At 44.1% G+C, this 26472-nt stretch overlaps 1 protein-coding gene across 5 annotated transcripts in view; it reads right to left on the reverse strand.

The window, feature by feature from the left end:
* Positions 1-26472, reverse strand: part of NKAIN3 (sodium/potassium transporting ATPase interacting 3) — a 568457-nt gene that overhangs the window by 530023 nt on the left and 11962 nt on the right. The window contains exon 2 of one of the 5 annotated variants that reach the window (XR_012644174.1): positions 3755-3886. The exons of the other annotated variants lie outside the window; for them this stretch is intronic. The gene's annotated coding sequence lies outside the window, so the exon portion shown is untranslated. Of the gene's footprint in view, positions 1-3754; positions 3887-26472 lie in introns of those variants that run through there. 5 annotated transcript variants of the gene reach the window in all.

The raw sequence follows: 26472 nt of genomic DNA on the forward strand, positions 1-26472 counted from the left end.
GCCTCCGGAGTTAAATTCCTCAGGGTATGAACACTAGATGAAATCCTGGCCATGTTGAAGCCAACGGCAAGACTCCTATTTAGTGGTATGGGGCCAAGTTTCACCCTTCATATTAGACAATATGAGGGAATCCAAAATGTTATTCAGTGTGTACAAAATATGGACCTTAATAATCCCCTGAAGACTGTTATGCCTTGGCTCTGACAGAGCTTTCCAATGAATGCATGGTAATGGCCAAATTCTCAGAAATGAGAAAAGGGGAAAGAATGGCGAAAAAAAATCAAATATCAAAGAGCCTACTGATTTCCATGAGGACAAGGTTTCATCCTGAATGCCTGCAACAGGCTTTATCAATGTTTTTTAATCAAGCTTTCCCCTTACTAATATGTAGCATCACAGCTACTAATTTTGGTTAAACACTATTCAAGGAGAAACAATCATCTCAAAATTATTTTAGAAAATGGCTCTTTGAGGGTTTCCTTAACAGACTTCTGAAATACCAATATACAAACATTCATTATTAAACCTGTGGTTTCAAAAACGTTTTAGTTAACCATTGCCATATTTTTCTCTTTTTGAAAAAAGTGGGCAAAAATATTGCCTCAAAACCCCACTCTCCTTACTTGTGAATAGTTTTTATGCCTGTAAATTAAACACCAAAGTGCTTAAAGGTGCAGAACCATGAAATTCTGCAATTTTCTCCACTAGTCAGAGGTGTTTTACCTCTCCCTGGGATGGAATAAATTCTGTCATCTTTAACAGCTCCACACAGGCCACTCACACATAGGATCACTTGCTGTGTTCATCTGAAATCCTTCTGTGAAACCAATGCAGGCCTTGTATGTAGTTTTGCAAGCAGAGATAGTGCAAAATCAGTTAGCTTGCAGCAGCTGTTCATATAGCAGTATGAGTGTACAGGATTAGCTTCTTGCTGCATATCTCCAGCAGATGACAATTTCTCCTGCTGCAGTAGTACTTCCAACAGAAACTGCTGCTTTCCCCTGCATGCTGGCCACGGCACTCAGCAACCTACCCGAAATGGACTGTATATGGAATTCATGGGGGTACAGTGAAGAGGACCCTGATTGTAGGAAGCTAGAGTAGGCTCTGCACTGCGCAGGGGTGGCCACTCACTGTGCCAGAAGGGGAAGAACCCTGGTGGACAGAACCTAGCCCTGCTTCCTTATCTGACCACAAGGCAAGGAGTGGGGCTACAGCTATAAAAGCCCCAGCCAAAAGCTCTGTAGAGGCCCAGCCACCGGGGGGGGCCAGATGCAGGTCCTGAGGCTCCTAGGCTGGGAGGTGGCTCCAGTGCTCGAGGAAGTGGAGGACTGACCCAGACCACCCGGCCCACTGATAGACAATGCAGAGGAGGAGCTAGCGGCTGGGACAGAGGCCCCACTCCCCTTCAGACCCAAGGAACTGCACGCACGACGAGCCAGGTCCAAAGACAGTGGGAAGAGGAAGTGGCCCAGGTACAGCAGGGTTGGCTTCTGGCGGTGTAGATACCCACTGACCACGGCGACCAACCACTCTGCTGCTAACAGGGCCCTGGGCCAGGGTGCAGTGGAGCATGTGGGCCTGCGCTTCCCCCCCACCCACCACCTCTAAGCAGTGAGTGGCAGTCTCCCTGCTCTCACCATTTTAGGCATATGCCTGGGTCACCCGGCACTCTTTGCTTTGATAAGGCCTTGACCTATTGACTCTCTAGTGAACTGTTTGTGTGTTGCTCCGCCCTGCACCAGGGGCTGGGCCTACTGACTGACTCTTCATTGAACTGCTTGTGTGTTGCAGGCACTGCACCGGGACTGACATCTACCGACTTTGGACTGGACCACCAGTTACCAAATTTGGGGGGTACCCCCCTGGAGCAGGGTGAAGAAATACCTGGGGGCGCAGGGGAGCCTGTGGCTGTGAAATTTTCACAGGGCTTTTTTTCTGCTGGCACACTGTTCCATGGTGTTCCGGCACCTTTTTTTGTGGCGCCACCATTTTGAAAGGTGTCTGGGCTACGTATTGTTCATCCATTTTCATCAACGTGCCTCTGTGAAAAAAACCTTTTCAAGTTCAGTCACAACAAAAATGAAACAAAGGAATTGACTGGATGTTGAAAACAATTTGCACTGCGCACTTTCATCTTTCAAACCTAGAATTTCCCAATTCGTAAAGAAAATGCATCATCATCCTTCACCTTAAATTTGTTTTGTTTCTGCTATTTCTGATGTTACATTACATTTTTATTAAATCTTTGGGCCAAGAAAAACTATTTGTGCTCATTTTTAATTTTAAATAATTTTCATACCAAGCTTTTGTGTTTAAACAGAATTTTTTGTTAAAGTGGGGATTGGATGATGGTAAAGGAGAGGTCGGGGGGCATGCGGGTTTCTCGTGAATTAAAAAGAGGGTGTGATAATGAAAAGTTTAAGAACCGCTGTATTGGACTAACTGTTTTGTTGTCCATCCAGGACCTGGACATAGGCACACTGGGGCCCGCACACTGTCCTGGAGTCCAGGACTGAGCCTAGTGGCTAACAGGCTCTTACTTACATTTTTGACTTAACAGAGCAAACTGAGAAGTTGGAGGCTGCGGGGAGAGGATATCAAGAAGGAAGAACTAAAGATTAAGGATGAGGAACAGAAAGTATTAGGTGCGAAGGAGGCAGAAGATGAATTGGCTAAAGGAATGGGTTCAGATAATTCTCAGACAACCAGCAAAATTTAGTTTTATCATGCTAGAAAAAAATATTGAACTTATCCTAACTAAAGTAACCAAAGTTTTGAAGGTTCTCATCCTGCTACCGTAACTCACACTATCACTCTCTGTTGCAAGGAATCCCACTGGAATCACTGGGACTCCCTGAGAGGTAAGGTATTACTCAAATTGAGTAAGACTAGCAGAACCTGGCACAAAACATTTAACTAAGAGCCTTTTGTATCTAAACAGATACTCTGATCTTTTCTCTTACGTCTGTATATTCTTTCCTTCTTTTGGTGTGTTCATTTTCTGTTATCCTTCAAGCCTCACATAACTTCCCAAAGGAATGTAATACAAGTCCATGATAAACATATCTTTATAATGTATAATTAACTTTAGATTCTTCTGATAGTTAATCTTTGCATGGTTTGCACTCACTTCCTGCCTCCATTTAATTAGCAGTACATTCTTCAAAACACAATATAACTTCATCCATTATTCAAAATAAAATAGTTTGCTGCATAACTGGTGAGCAACAGTACAAAAGTATGCCCATCATGAATAAAAGTGGCTCAGGGATAGCACACCACTTTTAAAGAGTAATTCTCTTTTAAAAGGTAATACCCTTTTTTAAAGGGTAATCCTTGCACATTCATATGCTGGGAGAGATAGCAATGAATATGGAAGCAACGCTTGCCTAGAAATCTAAGGTAAGTAGTACCTGAGCATCTCACAACTATTAAATAGACTAACAGATATTTTAGAGCGTAAGATACTTTTATGGTCCAAAATAGCTGTTGGTCTATAAGGTGCCACAGGACTTATTGTTGTTCACGAAGATACATCTCTGATACTTGTCACAACTATTGATGTATCTATCTTCATAAGACACCCCCCCCCGCCCCATGAGGTAAGGAAGGACAGGTACTTTCATAAATGGGGCACAGTGTCAGGGTGACTTGTCCTAGGTCACATGTGAATCTGTGGTAAATCAAAGAGTTTAAAGCCAGGTCTTTTACGTCACAGAGCAGCGCTGTAATGACTGGAAAACACTTCCTCCGACCTTAACGGAGCCTTTTATTTGTGGATGATTTTCCATGATGTGTCTAGCAATGTACTTGGAGACAAATTCTGACATTAGCAGTTTTGTAAAAACAACTCTTAGAATCCAGGGCATTTTCCCATAAGCATCTGAAAGAAAAAAAAAAAACAAAACACCCTTAATATCTTTGTGGACATTCACAACTGCATTCCCAAACGGATGATTTATTTTCTTCCATGTTCCATCGGACTGATTTATACACTGATCAATATCTGAAGGAGCATGGGAAATAACATAGAGCTATCTACAAATACCAGTAAGTGAACAATCCAATAATCAAGCCTACCTTTCACATGGTAAAGAACAGGAAGAAATGCCTACAAAGAAACCACATACAGGGTGATGAGTTTTTCAAGCTGTGCACATCTTCTGTCTAAAAATGTTTATTAAGTGTGTATATAAGTACCTGTCCTTCCTTACCTCATGGTATACATATACATGTTTTGGTTCAAAATGTTTTTGTAAAAGAACTCTCATGCTATTCAAGCACAAGTTATTTTTGTAAAAGCTACAAAGACATTGGAGAAAATTCTGCTCCCAATTTTGCCCATATAGTTTATAACTTTCATGGAGAAAGAGGATCAAGAATGCAGGCAGGCCCACTGATGCAGAACAGGAGGGGCAAAGGGGTCAGTTGTCTGCAGATCCTTCTGAAGTGCTGTGGCAGCGCTGCTCTATCGCATTCAGCTGTAGGGTGTGGGGGTGGAGCCCCAGCAACACAGTCTGGGTGGCGCTGAGGGTTGACTGCCCTTGATCCCACCCCTTCCAGGGCACGGAGCTGGGCCCACCCCCCACCGTGCCCCCTGGCCCACAGAGGCTGTCAGCATGGCTGAACGCATGAATTCCTGGACAAGGCTACACAAGTCTGGCATCTCTGTCATAAACACTGTCCACACTGAGGGCACGCCTCTGTGTGCACACACATGCATGCACATACGCAAGGGGTTATCATTCTGCTAACCCTTCGTCACACTGTCACCCTGTGTTGCAAGGAGTCCCCCTGGAATCACGGGGACTCCCTCAGAGGTAAGGTATCACTCAAATTGAGTAAGACTAGCAGAACCCGGCACAAAAACATTTAACTAAGAGCCAGTGGGCTGCCCTGCCCCACTTCCCCCCTCCATCCTTATCCCATCACGTCCCAGCCAGCCTAGCTGGGGCTGAGCGGAGCAGCGGGCAGGTGAGCAATCACAGTGAATCACCTTCCTGTGGCCTCCCTCCTGCCCCCACTCTCACCACAGAGGGGCCAACAAGTGCTCCCAGTTCACTGAATCCTGATGGGCAGCTGGAGGCTTCCCAGCCACTTGCGGAGAAGTGGGGCTCAGCCGGCTGGGTGGCTGAGGCAGAGATCCACGTGGTGAGTGCTGGGAAGGGGGAGAGAGGCCACGGGGAGGCAATCCCCATGGCTGCTGCTGCCATCTGCCCCATTAATCCTCCCCCTCCAGAGCCAAGAGATGGGGGGGTGGGATCTTCCAGACAAGGTGGGGTAGGTGTGCCCTTGGGCTGAGTGGGTTTGGGGTGTTTGGGCTGAGGGGGGGGATGTTGGGGATCTTGGGGGGGGGGCTCAGTCTGAATAGGGGTTGGGGGAGTTCAGGCCAAGAAAGGGAAGGTTTCACGCTGAGTGGGACTGGGGTGTCTGGGCAGGGAGGGATGTTGGAGCCTTATAAAGGGGGAGGTTCAGTCTGAGCAGGGGTGCAGTGGGGTGGGGGGCAAACCAGGGGTGGCTGGATGGGGAGCAGGGCCAGCTGAAGAACTGAGGGTCGGGGGAGAAGAGCAGGGCCTGCTGTGGGGACAGGTGGTCCATATTTACGAAAAAGAACCCCCTCCAAAAATTCCTGTGTACCAGCCTAAATGACTTCTTCCTGCTCCCACTGAAGCTGATGGGGAGTCATTCCATTGACTTCACTGGGACACAAAGTAAAAATATATATCTTTATACAAATGAGGAAAAACGTGTCATTTGTATTTGAAAACACTAATGAAATGAGTGAGTTTGTTTTGTTTTATTTGGTGATACTCCCACAGCCAAGAGAAATGTGGGAGGCAGGGAATTTAGGTGTGTCTTTGCAATTTCTTCTGCTGTTTTACCTGCTGCTGTTGGGTGTATTGGTTCCAACTCTGAATTGCATATTTGGCTTGCAGTGCTCCTGCTTTCTGCTGAAAGGTTAAGAATGTGTATATAATATTTCTCCTGACACTTCTGCAAAGGTCTTCAGATAATGACTCCAAACACCTGCAGGTTTTAGCCTTCTGCATAGAAGTGTCAAACTCAAAAAAATCTGTTAATACAGAGCTATAGTTGAGATTTTAAAGATGCCAACTTTAGGGAATGCAAATGTATGTATCTTACAGCAACTTTAACACAGTCCCTCATATATTTGAAAAAAATAAATACCTACATTAAAGAGCCTAATCTAAAACCCACTTTAGTTAATGGGGTCCCTTCCACTTCAGCTGGCATTGGATTGAAATAACACCAGCACTGTTTCAAAGCGAACCCCTGAAACATCATCTGGTAATGCTAGAATTTGCCACCATTGTGCATAGCATTACAGTGCAATTTTTCACCACATGAACATATACTATTTTTGCTAAGTACCCTGACGTACTAAGGTCACAGGGTGGCCACCTTCTGGAAATGAATAAAGGTTGTGTAATGAATGAGACTGTTGTCTTTAGGACCCCTGCTTTACTCACTCTACAACCTGGAAGATATGTAGACCAGTGGTGTCCAATAGTAACTAAAGGATCGCCACACTTTTGGTTATCATCCTTCCATATTTGCCACAGCCCTCCTCCCCCAGAGGCAGGCATACCCAGAGCCAAACACGCGCGCATGCACGCACGCACGCACGCACACTCCTGTGCAAACTCCCGGCGACTCAACAGAGCCACCATGGCCATGCTAGGCAAGCCATGACAGGGCCTCGGGAGCCACGCCAGGACAAGAGGCTCAGGAGGAGCTGTCATCACTGCTGCCACGTGCTTGTCACACCAAGTGGTGGAGCACATGCAAAGTGGGCAGAGGGCGCTCCATGCATGTGGCTCTAAGGAGACATATTTCACCACATTGCAAAGTCAAGTTCGCCGTATGTGACAAGCATATTGGCCATCAGAGGTGTAGTGCATAAGATGGGTAGTGAAAGGATGAGTTCTGTAGTTAAAGCAGAGCACTGGGAACTAAGAAATGCATCAGGCATGTTTTAAGTGGTAGCTATAACATTCCACATGATTCCTCTTTTACTTCATGAATAAAATGGAAAAAATAACACCAACTATACTTAAAATATGATGGGGGCTAATTTAGCTATAACTAATCAGGAAACAGATCTTGGAGTTATCATGGATAGTTCCTTGAAAACATCCATGCAGTGTGCAGAGGCAGTCAAAAAGGCAAATAGGATGTTAGGTATTATTAAAAGAAGGATAGAAAATAAGGCAAGGAGTATCTTACTGCCCCTATATAAATCTATGGTACTCCCACATCTTGAATACTGTGTACAGATATGGTCTCCTCATCTAAAAAAAAGATATCCTGGCACTGGAAAAGGTTCAGAAAAGGGCAACTAAAATGATTAGGGGCTTGGAACAGGTCCCCTATGAGGAGAGGCTAAAAAGATTGGGACTTTTCAGTTTAGAAAAGAGGAGGCTGAGGGGGGACTTGTCAGAGGCATATAAAATTATGACAGGTGTGGAGAAGGTGACTAAGGAGAAGTTATTTACTTGTGCCCATAATACAAGAACTAGAGGACACCAAATGAAATTAATGGGTAGCAGGTTTAAAACTAATAAAAGAAAGTTCTTCTTCACTCAGTGCATAGTTAACGTGTGGAACTCCTTGCCAGAGGAGACTGTGAAGGCTAGGACTATAACAGAATTTAAGAAAGAACTAGGTAAATTCATGGAGGTTAGGTCCCTAAAAGGCTATTAGCCAAGGGTAATAAACTGATTGTCAGAGCCTGGAGGTGGATGGCAGGAGACAAAATCACTTGATCGTTGTCTTCAGTCCCCGCACTCTGGGGTACCTGACACTGGCCTCTGTCACCAGATGGGCTACTGGGCTGGATGGACCTTTGGTCTGACCCAGTATGGCCATTCTTATGTTCTTATGTAAAATCTATGCACAAACAAATGATCAGACAATCCAACAAATACACTTTGCAACCACATTAAATTGTGGATCTCTGTGTAGCACCCAAGTAAATGGGCCGCACCCTGGAACTCTCCATAAAAGATGTGGGAATGGATTGATCACATGATCTGCAGCTGCTATGACTACCCATAGGCTCAAACAGTAGCCATGTCTATTGCTTAACACACACACACACACACACACACACACACACTTAGTGAATGTATCTGGCCATGACTCCCATTCCCTTCCCATCATTCCTCTATGCTGCCACAGAAAGCTGCCAAGCAGACCTGCCCTATAGCATCCTGAGATTGCTTGGTTACTCTATATGACCTTTATGCAGAAAGCCACGCTACAGAAACAGAATGATGGCCATTCTGTGGCATCTTAGGCTTCTGCACTCCCAGGAACACAAACAGCTGGAAGGAGGTAGAAAGAAACTAGCCCCTATCTGTATGTGCTTGCACAAGTAATCATTGAAATCAGTGCAACTCTACTGATTTCAATCCACAGTAGCCTCATTATACTCCTACTATACTATCTAGTATTATTATTAAAAAAATCAGTAGCAAATTTAAAAAGATATGATTTTTCAGACACCAACACTAATTTCTTAACCAAGTTTCTTCAAAAATGTGAACGAGCACTGATTACTGCAGGCCAGACCCAAATCTGAAGTTTTTAAAATAGCAGGGCATATTCTTGGCTGGTATAAATCAGCTCCACTGAAGTGAATGCATTTGCAATAAGCTCGGGAGTGAGCCCAAAATGAGGTCTGAGTTATCCAGGCACAGAAAAAGCATATGACAAAGCTCTTAAATGACCAGTTATTGCATACTCAATCAGTTCAAACCACCAAGTGTAACATTATCAAAACTTCCACAAGAAAATCCATCTTTGTGATGCAATTTTCATGCTTTTTCCTAGCACAAAAGGCTAATTTTTCCAAAAACTTGAAAGCACTAAACAAGAAAAGCTCATAAAAGAGGACTGATGGTCTTGTGGTTTAGACTCAGAGTCATAAGAGTAAAGATCTATTGCTTCCTCTGCCACAGACACAGACTTCCTCTGTGACCTTGGGTATCTTCATCTGCAAAACTGGAATTAAAATACTTCCTTACCTCATAAAGTAATTAATACCTTAACATATACAGAGATTTACATTAACAGTAAAAGTGCAAAACATGCTATCTCAATCATCATTCTAGTATTTCTAATGCACAGGTACAATACATGTACGCAATGAAATACAGTTTAAAAAAGAAACGGTATTTTACAGACATTAGGTTCAAGCATCTTTCTAGGAAAATCAATATGTATCTTTCTCTGTATGCTCTCTAGGGTGCACGTATAGTTTTTGAGATACTAACTGTATTTGTTCCCAAGCAATAAAGTGACAGCAGACTAGAGCTTGCAAGTTTTTTTTATCATGGAAGAGTTAATAGGAATATGGATAATATGAAGACACTTTTAGTCTAGCAAAAATGCCAGTACGTTAATAATAGATGACCAGCTCTACTCAGCATGATGCAGAAATCTGTGAAATGTTACAAAGCATAAGTTTCATATTAGTGAACTGCTGGGTGGTAGCATTGATGGAGTCAGTATATGTAAAAGAAATCTTCCCTTGAGGATGGCTCTATGTGCATATTCTCAACCACAACACTTTTTTTTTCTGATCGAAAAGAGTACTTATTTTTGCAGGCTTCCTAATGGTTCAATGACTTCATCTAATGGTCCCTTCTAATAGTGCTCACATTTACAAAGCCCATTCAAACGCACAGCTCCAGCAGTTACCATGTGACCCCCACAAGTTTTGAGGGCCTCCTTGAGGATAAGTACTCTTAACTCCCACTGTTCTCAACGGGAACTGAAGCTACTGAGTACCTTTTAGGAGATGGTTAGCACCTTGCAGAATCAAGCACTCAGGCCACTGATATTTCATACACTCTTAAGGCCAAGGGAGACTATTCCCTGAAACGATGCAAATAATTTATGGCTTTGTCTCAGCGTGAAATCTATAGCTTATGAATGGTCTGCCTTGGATAGTACCAGTCTGCCTAGATACCTTGGATTCACTGTCAGATATGCTTTTATTTCTTGAGAAAAGAGCACGTGCAAAAAACAAAGGCCTACCTACCAGGAAGGTAGAATCTTTTTTACAGCAATAAGAGTTCAGTAATATTTTAATCAATGCTTTAGTTTTTGATAACTGGAAATCAGACAGCTGAAGGAGGTAATACACCAAACTGTAGTGTGAAGATCCATATTCTTTTTATAGAGCAAAAACACCTCTTATCCACGGGAGGAGGAGATGGGGAAGGAATTCTTCACACTCTTGAAACGGTCCACCGTTCACGCCCAGCGTGTAGAATCAACTTCAGTATTTTTAGTATTTTTGTAGCAAAACCTTTTCATTCACCCATCCATCATGACCCTCAAAAAAATGACACATCCTCTGCGATAATTCTCCTGCATGAATACCTCTTGCATGAAGATTCTTTGCGGCACCCTCAGACAAAATCATCCTTAGCCAGGTGGTACAGAGGATGTTTTGGTCAGCGTCTGCCTCCTGCTCGAAGAAGTGTAGCACAACAGCTTGTGTTAGGGTCTACGTCAATTTGGAAAAGTTTATAAGACAGCAGTTTTCCACACAATTTGGGGATGTAGGAGGCACTAGAATTTACTTCATAACAGGGCTTTGTTGCACATTGTAGTGAAAGGCTAACAGATACAGTGTGTGTGCAAGCATTTTCCAAACATTAATTAAAACCCATGCATATGCATATTTGCACTCCCAGGCACCACGAGTACACTCACACAAAATCATCTGTTTGCCCATGAATAGGCACCTAAAATCAGGACGGTCAGACCCCAATTTATGGTAATTGAAAACACAAACATGGGCACAGAGGAGGAAAGAGACTTGAGCCCAGCTCCCAGTCTTTGCATGTGAACTCAAAAAACTTACTTAATGTTTCTATGCTTCCTCTGATCCACTTGTGTGTCCCATATTAGACTGTAAGCTCTTTGGGACAGACTCTGTCCCATACCACGTATATATACAGAGCCTAGCATAAAAGCAATGTTAGTTATCACTTTTTAAAAATAATTTGTATTAGAGTACAACACTCTTGCGACCCGACGTTACACTAGCTGTGCAGCTCTCAGAATTGGAGCCACATGTGTGGCACATCCCTCAGCTTTTTCAACTTGGTCTTTAATCCTCTCAAAAACTGAGGGACTGGTGGCCAGGGATTTCACTGACCAGACAGGAACTGTACAATAAGTAAAGAGTAAATGTGAATCTACAGATAAGACCAACGACAAGCTTTCAACAATACAGATCAATTTTCATTTGCATGGTTATCTATGCAGAGAAAAACCCTAGAAAAACTTTCATTTTAAATAAAATCCGAGATTAATCTTGACAATTCAAGTCCCAAAAGCCTGCAGAAAACTGATCTTTAAAAAACACAGCCCACGCCCAGAAGACTGTATGCTGTTCATAGAAACTTTCAGTGATACAAAAAATGAGATGAAATTATTTCACCTCAGCTTTCCCATGATTCTTTCCATTTGATCTTTAATTCACTTGAGCAATCAACACAGTTTGCAGGTCTATAGAAGTCTCTTACCGTTGTGTAGTGCGAGTCCATGATGCAGGTTGCCTGTGCAAGGTCGGTAGGCTAGGGAAGCCCAGAATCAGATGACTTTGATCCACACACATACAGCTGTGTTATGAAATAGCTGAAGATGTTCAATGCCTTGATGTGCATGGGTTTTATCATCTTAATGCAATTTAAACTGTGTTTGGCACTTTGTGGTTACTTCTAACCCAACACAGTCATCTTTAGCTTTCAAACTACTGTGATTAAATTATACATTAATAACACAATTTAAAGCCATCCAAGACATCATGACTAAATTTAAAAGACTTCAATGCACTTCAAGTCATTTGTGATGGTGAAATGAAATTTAAATTTAGAATACAGTGTACTTTCATTTTTATTTACAAAGTCTCATTAAAAATGCACTTTTTTGTAGTGAAACCCTTTCAACTTCATCTGTCTACTCTGTTTAAAGAGCTACTGTGACAATGGCATTACAAAAAGTGACATCATTAGTTCCTTCATCCAGTATCAGTCTTTATTTATCACAATTATGCTCTAGTTTTTCTGAAATAAAATGCTATCAATCACTCCCCATTTTTAGCGTGCTGGTGCCTACAAGATATGAGCAGCCAAATTCACCCTTAAATTAGACTGTCATTACCATTAACTTCCATGGAATTACAGAAGGAATAAACCATGTCAAATTGCAGCCGTGTACTATATACATTTTAACCCACAGACTAAGAAAAAATATTTGATCTGTACTGCAGCAATATTAAGGGTGTTTCCTATGTACAGGTGCTTTGCTTTACAGAAGAGAAGGCAGAGAAATTCACAAGTGGAATGCTAGACCTGATATTCTGAAAAACATATCCTGGTTCTCAATTCTCAGTTTTTGGGTTCTTGGTAAATTTTAAAGATACAGGAATTTTAATCTTCATTTGTGTTAATATGTGTGTTAAAGCTATACACAGTATTCATTGCTCTATTGCACATATCTATCAATTTCTTTCTAATTATCATCAACCCCTACATTAATCCTTGGTAATGCTACCTAATTTTCAAGAGGGAGACACTTGCAGGTGGAAATTGTGTGGTGAAAGGATAGCTCTTCAGCAGGAATAAAGGAATAGTTGAACATTGTGAGTAGGGATAGTGAGGGAGGGAGAAGAGCCTCAGGTCAGCTCAGTAATTAGCAGCTGTGAGTAGCGACCAATAATCTTATTTTAAGTGCTGGTAAAAGGGTCTGAAGCCAAAAAGAGGGAAAAGAAAAAACAGTCAAGTAGCACTTTAAAGACTAGCAAAATAGTTTATTAGGTGAGCTTTCGTGGGACAGACCCACTTCTTCAGACCATAGCCAGACCAGAACAGACTCAATATTTAAGGCACAGAGAACCAAAAACAGTAAGCAAGGAGGACAAATCAGAAAAAGATAATCAAGGTGAGCAAATCAGAGAGTGGAGGGGTTGGGGGGGGAAGGTTAAGAATTAGGTTGAGTCAAGTATGCAGACGAGCCCCTATAGTGACTCAGAAAGTTCCCATCACGATTTAAACCATGTATTAATGTGCCGAATTTGAATGTAAAAGCCAGCTCGGCTGTTTCCCTTTCCAGAACGGTACGATAATTCCTTTTCAGTAACACACATACCTTTAGGTCATTGACAGAATATGACCTAAAGGTATGTGTGTTACTGGAAAGGAATTATCGTACCGTTCTGGAAAGGGAAACAGCCGAGCTGGCTTTTACATTCAAATTCAGCACATCAATACATGGTTTAAATCGTGATGGGAACTTTCTGAGTCACTATAGGGGCTCGTCTGCATATTTGACTCAAGAAGTGGGTCTGTCCCATGAAAGCTCACCTAATAAACTATTTTACTAGTCTTTAAAGTGCTACTTTACTGCTTTTTGTTTTGATAGTGTATAGACTAGCACATCTTCCTCTCTGTTACTATTCAAAAAGAGAGAAGGGGAGTGGGACAGGGAGCTTGAGGAGGGATAGGTGCAGAGGAGCATTGAGAGCCAAGCACTTTTCTCAGGAAACAGAGAAGCAGAAGGATTCTAAGCTAGAATGGCACCGAGTCCAGTATCTTATGAAAAATACCTGGAACCAGGAATTTGCTATGGGAGGCATATAAGGAAAAGAAGAAGACTGCATAGTTAAGGAGGTTTGCCAGGAACAGTCAGCTGGGAGACAGCACAAAGTTTAAGCGTCAGGATAGACTATGAGATATGGGTCATTCATGGGGAATGAGGAAGGATCTAGGGACTTCTTACTGCATGTGCATACTGTAGTGATGGGCACCCTAAACATGAACACATGGCCACAGAGAAGTCAATTACTTAGTCTTCAGTAGCTCAGTAGACTTTAACAAGGACTCTACTCCTCAGTGTTCAGAGACTAAAGTGGGTTAGTCTGGGTTAGACCACTTGGGAGCTTTCCAAGATATAAATAATTCAGATAGTCTGTGGGTACAGCAAGACTTCTGACACAGTTAAACACTCCTACCTGGACAGTGTCTACCTCATTCAGAAAAAAAATGAAGATTAAATAAATAAAACTTTTCAGTTGACTGTACAAAAAATGAAAAGTTTCAGGGGACGCTTTTAGCACTAAGAATAAATGGACCCCAAAGAAAACCTACTTAGGTTACATGGAGGTGGTGGGGGAGGGGGTAAAGCTAGCCTTGGAGGGATTAGATTGTCCCCAGTAAATATCAATAATGATCAGTTTCACATACACACAAGCCCAGGGAAAAAATATTTCCACTGACCATTGAAATTTGAAGATAGACAAAGTAAGAAAAATGTAGCCTGAGAACTTAGTAGAATTAAAATTCAGTGATTTAAACCAGGGGTCAGCAACCTTTCTGAGGCAGTGTGCCAAAATTTGAGCTTTTGACTTCTTATGTACAGTCCAAGTGCTGGTGATAATTTTTAAAGTCACTAACAACTCTACTTACAACTGGCAGCGTAGCCTTCTTGTGACCCCAGTGCTCTGGTGGCGGGAGTCCTGTCTACAGGCTTGCGTTCTGGCAGGGGCAAGAGGGGGAAAGAGTACAGCCGTGGCCCTGCAATTCCGGTGTGGCCGGTAGGGGGGCAGGCCCCACAGTCTGGCAGGGGCCATGGTCCTGGCCCTATGCTGTGGCTTCAGCCCCAAGCCCCATGCTCCTGCCCCCTCCTATGCTACATGGGGAGAGGAGGGGCAGAGCCAAGCTCCCACCGCATTCCACTTGAAATCAGCCTGTATGCTGGGACTGGAACGCGTAACCATGGGTTGCCGAGCCCTGCTTTAGACTTTTCTAGCAGTCTTGTTACAAATGAACTAGCAAATAAACAACAGAACAGGTGTGGTTTATTGATTGAAGGATGTTTATATATTTTGAAATCAGATGTTGACACTCAATGCTTTAACAGTTAAAAACTAGCTTTCTGAATGTAAATATTCATTGCTATTAAATAATTGTCTGAAATCCTCCCCCTGGTTTCCCACCACTTTGAAAACTTAGAGAAACATATTTGTTTAAAATGTTGATGTTATCCATTGAAATTATATTCAAACTTCAAATATGAATTCCACTTAGCCTTGATACAGCCTATACATTTCTGTGATGTTAATGCAATTTATGTTATTGCTCAGCTCTGGCAGTTTCCTGAAGCAGCAGAGGTTGCATCTCTGACATACACCACAGCTTTGTTCCGAACAAAAACCTGTGCGTGTCTGTGGCTGGCATCTGCCGGGATGCACACCTGGCACACAGTGAGGGTATACCTATGCATGCACTGAATCTTATGAGGGTAATTGTGTCCGTCCTTCATCTGACTGCTTGTAGCATAATGTATCCAGCAGCTCCTAATGGAATGCTGGTACCTGCCCAAGATATGAATTTCATTCTTGCCATAAAACTGCCACATCTTCTATAAAAAAAAAAGTCAAATTTCTGTCTCTTCAGTGATGACCGCTCTTTGCCCCATTTCATTTACCTTGATTTAGTTCAACTTTGTCCATTCAGACTCTCCTCCTAGATCATCTCTCCACCTATTAAACACATCTAGATCTCCCCCGATATCATATGATTCATTTATCTCACTCCTTTTGCACTGTTCCTGTACCTAGCTGCACCTTCTTCTGTGTAGGTCAAAACTCTCCACTGAAAAGTTCCACAAGGTCCAAGTCTCAGCTACATGCTCTTTTCTATCTAATCTACTCTCAGCTACCATTTACACCGATGACACTCACATTGATAGAAATATACACACAGTTAAGAATTCCTCTATGTTCACAATTTCTAATTCCCTTGATCAACAAAGCCATGCCTTTGTCTCTGCTTCCAGGAGTGGCTCCTCTAGTTTGTTCTTTTAGCACGTGGTGAGGGTTCTTGAGTGCTACTAACTGGCTTCCTTTCCTTATTCTTCTGGATTTCATGAGATTTCCCACTTCAGTTTCTTGTGAACTTGCTTTTGGGGATGTCTGCCTGTTTGTTTCAAATCCAAATAGAAAACCAGCTTTTCTCAATAGTATGTTTGTATGCCCTTAGGTTCAAGTAAAAAAGGCAATAGAATCTTCCTATCATTGTAAAAGGGATAGATCCATAAGAATGATTTTCTGGGACTTCAGTGGGAACTACTAATAAATTCAGACACCTGTACACTAATCTCTTGAGCCAGGGAAAGGCAATGCACAAGGCATGGTTCCATATGCAGGAAGAAGAGAATATGATCAACTATGGGTGTGTCTACACTAGCCGGCTACTTTGAAGTAGCCGGCACAACGTCGAAACAGCACGTGTCACGTCTACACACGCCACGTGCTATTTCGACGTTGAAATCAACGTTAGGCAGCGAGACGTCAAAATCGCTATTCTCATCCTACGTCGAAGTAGGGTGTGTGTAGACGATCCGCGTCCCACTACTTCAAAATAGCGGGGTCCTCCAAGGCAGCCATCAGCTGAGGGGTTGAGAGACGCTCTGTCCAGCCCCTGCAGGGCTCTATGGTCACCGCATGCAGCAGCCCATAGCCCAGGGCTTCTGGCTGCTGCTGCTGCAGCTGGGGGTCCGTGCTGCATGCACAAGGTCTGCAACCAGTTGTCAACTCTGTGGATCTTGCGTTGTGTAGGGCAAGTGTGTCTGGGAGGGGCCCTTTATGGAAGTGGCTTGGGGCTTTGCTGGCCCCTTATTTCGACGGGGAGCGCTTGTGCACGTGGATGCTCCGCATTTCCTTCCAGGATGGCTCCTTTCGATGTTCTCTGTTGCTACTTCGACGTTGAATGTCGACGGCACCAGCCCTGGAGGACGTGTAGACAATACGCGTCAAAGTAGCCTTTTTGGATGTCCTAACTTCGAGATAGGCTACTTCAATGTAGTGTGCTAGTGTAGACGTAGCCTATATGTTTTAGGCAATTTGTTGTCTGTCTGGTCAAAAACTTCCTCCTAAGCAATAAAAGGTAGGAACACCAAATTTGATATACAGCTTCCTCTTATAATTTAAAGTAATATATGGGTTTGGCTATGCCATTAAAAAGTGATGTGCCTGGAATGGGATTGCTTCTCATAACACCAAACACAAACGAGAAAGAATCACCAAACAGTACAGTCCTCAAAACTGACAGTGCACTTATGATACAAAAGCCTGCACCAAGATGACCCAGAAAAATAGGATGAAGCTGGAGTCGGATTGCTTCTCTATAAACCTTACAGAAAAAAAAGAGATAAAACTGACAAATTTGGAGTAGTGCTCTGTTTTGGCACAGCTGAATGAATGCTTGCCTGTAGCCCTTTTTTCTTTACTCAACAAAAAAAAAATCTAAATAAATAACGCAATAAGAATACAAGCTAGTTCTCAAGAAGTGAAATTTAAAAAAAAAATAAAAGCCTCCAACACATGAAATGCCACACATACAAAAACAACAATACACAACGGAGGACTTTACAGGGCACAGAAAAAAAATTCTAGAGAGGAAAAGGTCAAATGTAACTAAAAGTCTACAAAACCAACATTCTCCACCGCCCAACAATATCCAACAGGTATACCCTCCTGTTCCCAGCTTGCTCTCTGGCGCCTTCCCAGGGAGATAATTTACATATGTTTGTAGTGTTGCTATCCCCATCTCAGATGAATCCTGTTTTGGCTTAGAAAAAATTAACACAAGTGGCTCCCTTAGAGTGTTTTCACCACTGGGAGGGACACAGTCCTCTCCTGGCTCCCTGGTCCATACACCTGTGGCTTCAGGTAGCTGGCACCTGCCTGGTTTTCTGACTTTCTGCCCACTGATGTCTGCACAGCTGGAGCCACCTGAGCCATCGTTTAGACCCCCTCCGCAGTTTTGTGGAAATTGGGAGCTAAGCAGAGACTCCCAGGACCATTCTAATGCTCTCACCTCCCAAACTCAGAAGCTACACAAGTGAAACGAAACATAGCCCCTTTGTAATTGGGTCAGGCTGTCCCCTGCCACCGTGAGAGAGAACAGCAAGAGAGGGAAGTGGAAAAAAAACCTGTTTTCCCTAGCAAAAGACAGAAAAAATGCAAATACTGTCTACCAACAAACTTTATGTGAAGTTTCATTAATTCTTAATATGACGTTTTTTGTATTTTTCAAAAAATAAGAAATCATTTAAATAAAGTATGTTTTCATTATATATTTCAAAAAAGACCCTAAAACTTTAATTGAGTGAGGAACTCTGGGTAAATATGCTAGTAATAAAAAGTTAAAATCTTCTACTTTTCTTTCTTACCATGGTCTTAAGTATCCTATACATTCCAGAGATCAAAGATTAATCCCAACTCACTACTGTCTGCAAACCTGCCAAAAGGCATCAGTTTGTACTGAGATCACAAAGATTTCATTGGTCATACAGAGGGGGAAGAAGCCCATAATCCACCTAAAAATTGTGACAGTGCCACCGGCATTAGTTTGTCGGGGAACTACAGTCCACACTGAAAGTAGCATCAGATAAACCTAAACATACTAACATCCCTTTGGAAACGTATGCTTTCGTCTCTCTTGATACAGGAAAGGAGACTGTTTTATGTGATGAGATTCAGAAAAAACTTTCAAGATTCTAAATTAAGTATTTCCCAAGTGTTGAACAGTTCCTGTTGCCTGAATTCTGTTTCCAAGTCTAGGGCTGCAATTACGCTACAAGATAAATTCAACTTTAGAGCAGTTAGCTTGATATTACAATGTGACTGTCTTCACTGTAAATACCATTGGCTTGATTTAGGGAGCACTAATATTGATATCCTAACATCGCCAAAACCTGCTGGGTGTAGTGTAAAGCTTGAATCTGAAACTTCAAATGAAAGCATCACGTCTTTAAATTGACTTTATTAACCTCCAGAGGTGTCCTATATGTACCCCACAATGCTCTGCTGTGGTCACTTCTGTCTCTGCTGTTCTCCAGGTACATGGGAATTAGGTAACAGGAAGCCCATGAATTTAAATTCGGGACCAGGAAGCCAGTGGCTGTGGGCTCATGCTTGTAGGAGAGGCTGAGAAACATCTTTCTTTCTTTGCTATTAGTGCCATGAGAGCATCTGCCCATTACAAATAGCCCCAACACAGAGTCAGTGGTTCTGTTTCTACCTCTGCTAACTGACCACTTGGCATTTTTCTTTGTGCTGCCCGGCGCCAGCCACTGCCACACCACACCAAGCTGTCGGGGGTTGGGGCGAGTCATGCTAGTATGAGAGGCCAAGAAACTTCTTCTTGCACAAATGTAAACCTCTGAGAACTCCCACACAACCACTGCAGGCAGGGCCTTTTCTGCACCCAACCGCATCATGTGGCTAGCCCTCAACGCACTAAAAGGACATGCCTGCTGTTCAGTGCTGACTGTATTGCCAGGCAGCACTATGTCCTGCATGTGGTGGGGGCTCCAAGGGCAGGAAAGACCTGAGAAGCCTGGCTGCTGCCTGGGGGAAATCTTCTACAGCAGCTAAAATTTTCAGAGCCTGGCTGCTGCCTAGGGGAACTCTCCCCACAGTGACTAAGATTTTTGGGTGTTTGCTGCCAACAGGGAGGCTATTTCAACCCTCCCCTCCACTCCAACTGCAAATATTGTTGGCGGCTTACTGCTGCCGGATCAAAGAATCCCCTGGTAGCTAAGATTTTCAGGTGCTTGCTGCCACCAGAGGTGTAAGGGTGGTTCAACTGGCCCCCCACCATAAATATTTTGGGGGCTTGCAGCCACCCGGGGGAAGTCTCCCTTCAGCAGCTAAGACTTGCAGGGCCTAGCTGTCACTTGGGGGCGGGGAAGGGTTCAAGTGGCCCTCAAGCCAAGGTCCCCACAGCCCACTGTACAAACAGATTTTCAGGGACCATGTCAATTGGTCATTCAACCTCCCAAAATACCAACCCTCTCCCCTCCCATGGCAATGAAATTTGGCAAGCCCCATCTACCATGTGGGTAAAGTCTGTGTAGCAAATAGGAGACGCAAAAATCTATTTTCATGGCCTTTTCTATCATCTTTATTCTAACTCTGGACCCCTTCATGCAGGGAAAAAGTGGGTGGAGGGCCAGTTGAGAAGACAGACTGCTGTGAGATCCCAGGGCATAGAAGCTGTATAATGAACTGGGAAGCCAAAAACCCTCCCTCGCCAAATCTCTTTTTTTCAAAACCTTTACTGTCTACTCTTTCTTCAAGCATGCATCGCCCCTATATTATTTTCAGGGATCAGATGTACTCAAGGGAGTGGGGGCGGTGGGTGGAGGACCAGTTGAGAAGAAAAACACCTGATGCTTTTTATAAAATCTTCAATAATTCAGTTACAGCGTCAGTTTTAAAAAACAATTCAGTTATAGAAGCAAAAGATTTCTGTTAATTTGGCAGTCTTTGCTGATGCCCTACTTTTCCTTTCTTCCACCTGGAAAAATGCACATCTGCTTACCACAGGAGGGGAATGCAATGTGGGAAGATGATGTCAAATACCCACAACCTCTTGTGGGGCACCCCATACTGCACCTGTGAAAATATTCAGAATGCTACAGGGATAAGAGAACGGTGGGATAGGTTTGCACAACACACTGCTGCAACAGTAGATGTTTGCCGATTGAGTGTGGCAGCAGTAAGTTTACTTTGTGGGGTGCATGGGGGAAGGTGAGGATATTCAAATTCAAATTTACAAAATCCAGCATTACGTAAACACTGTAGTATAGACAAAGCCAAAGTCTTTCATAGAATCATAGAACAATAGAGCTGGAAGAGACCTAAAAAAGTCATCGAGTCCAGCCCCCTGCCCTAAGCAGGACCAAAGCTATCAGATCAGCCCAGCCAGGGCTTTGTTGAGGCGAGACTTAAACACCTCCAGGGATGGAGACTCCACTACTTCCCTGGGTAGACCATTCCAATGTTTCACCACCCTCCTAGTGAAAAAGTTTTTCCTAATGTTCAACCTGGACCTTTCCAACCACAATTTGAGACCATTGTTCCGTGTTCTGCCATCCGTGACCACTGTGATCAGCCTCTCTCCAGCCCCTTTGCAGCCTCCCTTCAGTAAGTTGAAGGCTGTTATCAAGTCCCCCCTCAGTCTTCTCTTCTGCAGACTAAACAGTCCCAATTCCCTCAACCCTTCTTCATAAGTTATATGCTCCAGCCCCCTAATTATTTTGGTCACCCTCCACTGGACCCTCTCCAGTGTATCCACATCCTTCCTATAAATGGGGCCCAGAACTGGACACAGTACTCCAGATGCGGCCTCACCAAAGCCGAATAAAGAGAAATAATCCCTTCTCTGGATCTACAGGCAATGCTCCTCTTGATGCAACCTAATATGCCATTAGCTGTCTTGGCTACAACGGCACACTGTTGACTCGTGTCCAGCTTCTCGTCCACTACAACTCCCAGGTCCTTTTCTGCAAAACTATTACCGAGCCAGTTGGACCCCTGCCTATAACAATGCTTGGGATTCTTCCAGCCCAAGTGCAGGACTCTGCAGTTTTCCTTATTGAACCTCATCAGATTTCTTGCAGCCCAGTTTTCCAATTTGTCTAAGTCAGTCTGGACCTTGTCCCTACCCTCCAGCATATCTACCTCCCCCGCAAGCTTAGTGTCATCTGAAAACTTGCTGAAGGTGCAATCCAACCCCTCATCCAGGTCATTGATAAATATGTTGAACAGAACAGGACCCAGAACCGAACCTTGGGGCACTCCACTAGAAACCGACCGCCATCCTGACATTGAGCCGTCGATCACTACCCGCTGGGCCCGACCTTCTAGACAGCTTTCTATCCATCTTACCGTCCATTCATCCAATCCACATTCCTTTAACTTGCTGACAAGAATATTGTGGGAGACCATATCAAAAGCTTTGCTAAAGTCAAGATAAATCACATCCATTGATTTTCCCCTATCCACAGAGCCAGTTATCTCATCGTAGAAACTAATCAGATTGGTCAGGCATGACTTGCCCTTCACGAATCCATGCTGACTATTCCCGATCACTCTCCCCTCCTCCAAGTGCCTCAAAATGACTTCCTTGAGGAGCCCCTCCATGATTTTTCCAGGGACGGATGTAAGACTGACCAGCCTATAGTTCCCTGGATCATCCTTCCCTTTTTAAAGATGGGCACTACATTTGCCTTTTCCAATCATCTAGGATCTCTCCCGATCTCCACAACTTTTCAAAGATAACGGCCAAGGGCTCGTCAACAACATATGCCAAATCCCTCAGAACCCTAGGATGAATTTGGTCCGGGCCCATCGACTTATGTACATTTAGCTTTTTTAGATAGCCCTTAACCTGTTCTTTGCCCACCAAAGGCTGTCTACCTTCATCCCACAATTCATCACTTACCGCATTAGTTCAGGAGCTGTCTTTGTCCGTGAAGACAGAGGCAAAGAAAGCATTAAGTACTTCAGCTTTCCCTACATCATCTGTCACTGGGTTACCTTCCTCATCCAGTGAGGGCCCCATGCCCTCTCTGATCACCTTCTTCTCGGTAACATGCCTGTAGAAACTTTTCTTGTTAACCTTCACATTCCTCATGAGTCATAATTCCAGTTGCACTTTCACCTTCCTGATAACTGCCCTACGTTCTTGAGCTATACGTTTATACCCCTCCCTAGACATCTGTCCCAGTTTCCACTTTTTGTAAGCTCCCTTTTTGTGCCTAAGTTTTCCAGGGATTTTCCCATTAAGCCAGTCTGGTCTCCTACCATATTTACTTCTCTTGCTGCACATTGGGACAGTTTCTTTCTGCGCCTTCAACAGGGCTTCCTTAAAATACTGCCAGTTTTCGTGGACCCCTTTTCCCATCATGGTAGCATCCCAGGGGATTCTGCCCATCAGGCTCCTGAAGGAGTCAAAGGTATGTAATTTGCTTTTCTGAAGTCCAAGGTGTGTAATTTACTGCTCTCTTTCCTTCCTTTGGTCAGGATCCTGAAGTCTACCATCTCACAATCACTGCTTCCCAGGTTGTCCCCCACCTCTACCTTCCCTATTAGTTCCTCCCTGTTTGGAAGAAGCAGGTCGAGCTGCGCATGACCTCTGGTTGGGTCCTTCAGCGCTTGTACCAAGAAGTGATCCCCAACATTTTCCAAAAATTTCCTGGACTGCTTGTGTACCACCATATTGGTCTCCCAACAGATGTCAGGGTAACTGAAGTCCTCCACAATAATGAGAGCCTGCGATCTGGAAACTTCTCTCAGTTGTCTTTAAAAAAAAAAAAAGCCTCATCTACCTCATCATCCTGATTTGGCGGCCTGTAGCAGACACCAACCACCACATCTCCACCACATTTCAAATAAAGGGGAAAAAGGGAGAGAAAACAAGGGACTCTTCCTTACCAAAATTAAAAGGTAGTTAATCCATGCAAATGTGCACACACATACTCATTTGGGGGCAGGGTGGGGAGAAGAGGAGCAATCAACAAAATATGGCTTAAGAAAGATTCCAAATTGAGAGCCCTGGACAATAAAGTTCTTTACTGCTGACTAGGTACAGCATGGGCACACTAATGCAACCTTCATTGCAGCGTCCCACTGATATTACTTGACAATGGCCTGGGAACCACTGGATAAAGGAGTGCTTTGGTCTTCCTGGTGTTTTGCAGACGAGTCCTACCACAGAAGTCAGGTGCCAATTTGTGATAATATAAAGGGTTTGGTTTTTTTTTTATATGTACACTGTACTGAAATGCTCACTGCACAGAAGCCTAATAACCTTCAGCAGCAACTAATCTGCACTGAATTTCAATTAGCAACATACATTTGAAAGACTCTTTATCCCATTACTGGTCTCCTGAACCATGAAGTCCCTTATTGTTATTGCCATATATTATTTATCTAGAGCCAGAGATGTACGTCCCATTTTGCGTGACCATATGTCCCATTTTTGGCACGGCAGCCCATTATTTCGGGCACCATTCTGGCGTCCTGATTTATTTTGCAAAAGGGGCTAATTGCCCCATATTTCAGAGGGTTCACTGGCTTCCCCCACCTGGGGGATCCATGAGTTGGGAGCCAGACTGCACAGTGGCTCAGCTGCCACCTGGCTTCCCCCAGCAGGGGCTGGAGCTGAGCCAGGGCCAAGGGAGGTGGAGTGGGAGCTGCAGGGGGTGAACTGGGACTTCAGTGGGGTTGGATCCAGGGCCTACATGGTGAGGGTTGGAGCGGGAGCCAGGATTGGAGCCGGAGCCATAGGGGGTTGAGTGAGGATGCTGGAGCCAGAGCCGCATGGGGTTGAGCCAGGCTGCGGAGGATGGAGCGGGAGCTGGGGCTGAGCGGGGGTTGAGCAGGGCTGCTATAGCCAGAGCTGCAGGGAGGTGAGCTAGGCTGCGGGGGCTGGAGAGGGAGCCGGGGCCAGGGTGAGAGGTTGAGCAGGGCCACTGGAGCAGGAGCTGCAGCGGTGGAAGGGGGGATGATGAACTGTGGCCACAGTGGAGTTGCAGCCAGAGCCGTCCAGCTTCCCCCAGCTGGGGCAGCCGGGAGCTGGACTGCGTGGCAGCGCTGGCTGCCACCCACATCTTGGGGAGGCCAGGAGTGTCACTGGCAGGGTGGCAGCCCTGCTCCTTGTGCCCCAGATTGCGCAAGCATCCATCCCATCCTGGCTGGGATGAGGGTCATTCCCCATGTCCCCAGCCAAATATGGGAGATATGGTCACCCTAAACACATTTTGCAGTTCAGATAAAGTCAGACTCCCTGCCCCAAGTGGTTGCAGTCTAGTTTAGTAAGTCATCATGAAACTGAAAGGAAAAAAAAAAGAACTAGAGCTGGTTTAATACCAATGTACCCATACAAGATTTGACATAGGGTTTGTGGATTAAAAACAAGATGGCAAAACTACCCCAGATATTTGCTATTCTTTTGTTAATTTAACTATGAAACGTGACAGATACCTGAAAGTTGAGAATTACCATGCCCATATCAGAGTCATTCTGCCATTCTAGATGTAATCTAAACGACTGAATACTTTGCATTATCTTCTATGGGAGGTGGGGGTGCCCTATAGAGCTCTCTCCCACCTTAGCCTGTAATGTTTGGCTGTGCGCTCAGGACAGGGCAGTCTGTGCCATAAGCTTGGTGTAAGCCTCTAAACCAGGAGTCCCAAAACTGTGAAAAGGAATATACATGGGGGAAGAGGGGAATGCAGTGGGCCCCGGGCCAGCCCCTACAGGGGGCATGGAGGAAGTGCGGCCCCATCCTGCTCTGCCCACAGCTCCACTCTGGATCCAGCCCAAACTCAACCCCTAGGTGGGCCTCTGACCCCAGCCTCCAACCATGACCCTGGTCTCAGCCTCAGCTCCACTCCCAGCCCCAGCCCCAACTCCAGCCCAATTAGAATAGAGAATCTAGAACCTAGTGCTGATCCATGTTCTGCATCCTGAGCCAGACTGTAATTTAGATGTAGCAATATAATTCTTATTTTGAATTTCTTTTTTTAAACACAAGGTGAAACCTCTGTAAACCACACTATATCAACCCCAAGCATCTGTTTGTGACAGCAGCAAATGTGCAGCAGGTACTGATATCCTAGTATGATTGACTGTATGGCCATTAGAGACAGAGGTTGTACCTCCCTGGTCCTGTACCCTTGGGACCTGACTATCCCAGACCAGGGAACTTGCTGGACCAAAGGTGGTCAAATGATAGCCACTCTGCTGCCACCAGCTGAGGTTTCTTGATCTGCTGGCCCTGAGTTTGTATGTGAATCCCTTTTAACTGGGTCTGTGAGCTTTGCTCTTTTTGAACTCCACCGCGAGCAGCCACACTACTTTGATGTGTACATTTGTTTTCCATCCCATATCCAGGCAGGTGTGTTCATCTTGTCTGCGTTCTGATGTGCATCTAATGTTTTAGCTTCTGGGGGCATATCCCACAGTTCTTACTGCCTTGCTAGCTGTAGCTAGTCTAAGGCTATGTCTACACTAGACACAGACATAAACTACCCATACACAATTTTAGCTATGCCAATTGTGTAGCTAAAAATCTATTGATCTGCAGTCAACTTCCATGTCTGGCCATACGGTGGAAGGCTGACAGGAGCCTTTCTCCCTTCAACTTTCCTTATTCTTTGCCTATCACAAAGAGTACAGGGGGTTGGAGTCAACCCCTGGGAGTGTCATTTCACGCATGCGCAATATGAAACCCTGGAAAAAATATTAACCCTCAGAAGGTCGATCTTCTGCTGTAGTATGGCTCTAGCCTCAGACCCTGTTCCTGGTATACAGATTTTTGTTTTGTTTCTAAAGAAAAAACAAACTGCAGAGCTCCTGATGGACGGTGTATGCTTATGGAACTCATTTTCACCCAGCATCAGGCTGATAACTACTAATCTTACACATTATTTTTAGTAGGGAGGAATATTTATGTCCCTGGTGATCAAGTTACAGAAGCATGATCCTAATTTATTATTTTGGCCTTCATCTGTAATGATTTACTTGTACATATAACCTGAGCATGAGTATCTCAACGAACTAAACAGGAC

The sequence above is a fragment of the Carettochelys insculpta genome, chromosome 2 (assembly GCF_033958435.1).
Source record: "Carettochelys insculpta isolate YL-2023 chromosome 2, ASM3395843v1, whole genome shotgun sequence".
NCBI classification, from domain to species: Eukaryota; Metazoa; Chordata; order Testudines; family Carettochelyidae; genus Carettochelys; species Carettochelys insculpta.